The sequence below is a fragment of the Bidens hawaiensis genome, unplaced genomic scaffold, assembly GCF_021521415.1.
Source record: "Bidens hawaiensis isolate Kalapana, Puna unplaced genomic scaffold, B.hawaiensis_p1.1 tig00030182_1, whole genome shotgun sequence".
Taxonomy (NCBI): domain Eukaryota; kingdom Viridiplantae; phylum Streptophyta; class Magnoliopsida; order Asterales; family Asteraceae; genus Bidens; species Bidens hawaiensis.
This window is the reverse complement of record NW_027495014.1, coordinates 152,069-155,081: the sequence shown is the minus strand read 5'-3', so window position 1 is coordinate 155,081 and position 3,013 is coordinate 152,069. Positions and strand designations below refer to the sequence as shown.

The following is a 3,013-nucleotide window of genomic DNA, read 5'->3' as shown; positions in this document are numbered from 1 at the left end:
GATTCGATTTTGTTGGTTTTCAGTTCAGTTAATAATTTAGTTATTACACACTCCGGCACCATTAATACACTAATGAAGGATGTAAAGACATTTATGATACTATAAAAAGAATAATACAAACTTTGAGATTGATATAATAATTTTCTTTTTTATAAAGGTATTACATTTAAAAAACGATTTTTCAATTAATTTCATATCAAGTCAAACTTTACATTAATAAAAAATAACACAAAATCAATGTAAGAACAGTCTTTTAATCTTGTTCAAAAAGATTTGAAAATATCTTAAGCAGTTACAATTAGTATTTAATAAACCACACAAATAACATTAAAAATGATTTACCTTCAGATATACTTTTGTTTCTTTAAAAACAAAGTTAAATCAAGTACCATAAATTATCTGTGTGGAAGGCATGTCCACATGGTGTATTATTAGATGATGTATAAATTCCTTACACCCCTCATAATCCAATTTGCTTTTCATTTTGAGCATGCAATTATCTGCTTGTTCCATTTCGCACAAATCATCCAAATCCATTTTTTCTACACTCTAATATTTGACTTTTCTAATCACCATTTGAGCTTAAGCACAAGATCAGAAGTTCAAAACCCTTTGAAATTTTCAAGATTTTTTGTGTTTGAAGCTAAGCATCAATGAACCTAAAACACCCCACCACCAACATCCCACACCATGAAAGTGAAACCCCACCTCATTCCCCATCAACCAACCTAATATCCTTCCCAAATGGGAAACCATACCACCAGCAACCTACGCACGCTTCGTGCACGGCGGTGGCATATAGAGAATGCCTCAAGAACCACGCCGCACACATAGGCGGCCACGCCTTGGATGGTTGCGGCGAGTACATGCCGGTTCCCACCAAACCGTCGTCGTATAAATGCGCCGCATGCGGCTGCCACCGCAACTTTCACCGCCGGGAACCAATAGCCACCCGGTCCCACTTCATTGGTTTCTACCGCCCTCACCAAACGTCCACATCCACCTCCCCATCGCCACCAATATCACCGTCTCCCCAACCAACAAACTACCAATATCCCAGACTACTTCTCTCACTCAAAACCGCAGCAGATCATCAAAACCACACGGTGGCAACGCCTGAGACACCCGTGGCCATCAAGATCGGTAGCAGGAAGCGGTTTCGAACAAAGTTCTCCCAGGATCAGAAAGACAAGATGTTGTCTTTTGCTGAGAAAGTAGGGTGGAAGATGAGTAGATGTGATGATAAGATGGTTGCTGATTTTTGCAATGAGATTGGAATAAGAAGAGGAGTTTTTAAAGTTTGGATGCATAATAATAAAAACACTTTAGCCAAAAAAGAAAACGACACAACCGCTGCCACTGCTACAACTGCCGCTATTGCTACTGCTACCGCTACCGCTAACATGAACACGGTCGCAACAACCTTAGTACGTTGTAATGATAGTTCTCATCAAGATCATGGGTCGTCTTCATCGTCTTAACTTTGTAGTTTGTAACAATAAATATCATACGTACCCATTTTGGGGTTAATTGAATAAACATACGTTATTTAATGATTCTTTGTTTTTTTTTCTTCCAACTTACTAGTTATCATGATTAATTTGTTTATTATGTGTTATTGAATGATTGATGGACCCTAGTATTTGCGGAGGAGTAATGAACACAACAAACTTGTCTGACAAAGAAATGAATTGCTAAGAAACAAACAAGGGTAGTTGGCATTTAGAGCACTTTGACATTAACCCTAATCTCTTTTTCTTGCACTCATCTAATCATTGCTTTTTTATTAAATTAAATTAAAATATTTAAATATTCTATATTTGGAAAGTTGTTTAGGTTATGGTTATCTTTGAGCAACACCTTATTCAGTTCCAATTTTGCCCTTGCTGGAATCTAGTTATGGTTGGTCATTATGTATATACTTGTTCTCATTAAATATTTAAATGCATTCAAATATTGTTATGTTTTGACTTATCAAATCATGTAACAAGCAAATTTATAACTTATTTAAATAGTGAATGAACCTGTGAACTATTGGTCTAGCAGTAAGATAAAGTTTAATACGGTAAAAAAAGTTCACATATTTGATTTATTAAGAAGGCATCATAAAGTTTTCTTGTATATATTGATTTAAATATAGCTTTATGACAAGTCAAGTACGTTTATTCACATGCTAATATTTTTATAGGCTAGTGCAAAACGCTACTTTAAACCGCTTTGACTTGTTTATGCAAACAAACAAATGTGCATGCTGTAAAATCCTACTCATAGCAAATTGTGAGGGTTATGGACATTTATGTGCGTAACACATACTCCAATATAAATGAACGGTAATTAACAAGAGAGATACATAACACAAACATGAATAAACTGAATGGACTTTTAAATTTAGTATACAGTTAAAGTATGAGCCAATGATTCCCGGTCTAGATGGTTGAGATGAGATACCCAAAGACTTCATTTGAAAAGGGAGAAGTATGGGTTTCAAACTCCCATTTATGACAAAATTAGGGTTTCAAGTTAGTCAAGGTGGTTTTCTCACTTGGTGGATTTTCTTTCGTTGATGGTCTTTGATATTCAAGAAATGAAGATGATCAAGTGTGTCACTGGACCATCAGCAATCTAAATGATTGTTTGAAAAAACGGTTAAAATATAAGATATTTAGTGTGAATTATCTGAAAATGAAAATAATGTCACGCCTCATGGCTCATATGATAGAATAAAATGGTGGTCCTTGACATTTTTAGGTCAAACTTTGAGGGTAAATTAAGTATACATGATTTGATTTGATGTGGCATGAGTAAATTTTATGATATATTATCCTGTAATCTGAACTTTAAAGGCAAGTAGTGTTGGACTTGTGCTCTGATTTAGAGCTAAATTTTAAATTAGCATGGATATTTGTACCTTTGACACCTTTCCTTTTTTGGTTGGATGTTGTGGGAGGCAGGATTTCTTACTTTATTTTATTCTGTCTATTATTATAAAACTACGGTTTTGAAATGAGAAATA

At 34.7% G+C, this 3,013-nt stretch overlaps 1 pseudogene; it reads left to right on the top strand.

Annotated features, from left to right (window-relative positions):
- The first annotated feature begins 653 nt into the window (after window positions 1–653).
- Window positions 654–1,481, top strand: LOC143579977 (zinc-finger homeodomain protein 11 pseudogene; annotated as a pseudogene).
- The last annotated feature ends 1,532 nt before the right edge of the window (window positions 1,482–3,013 follow it).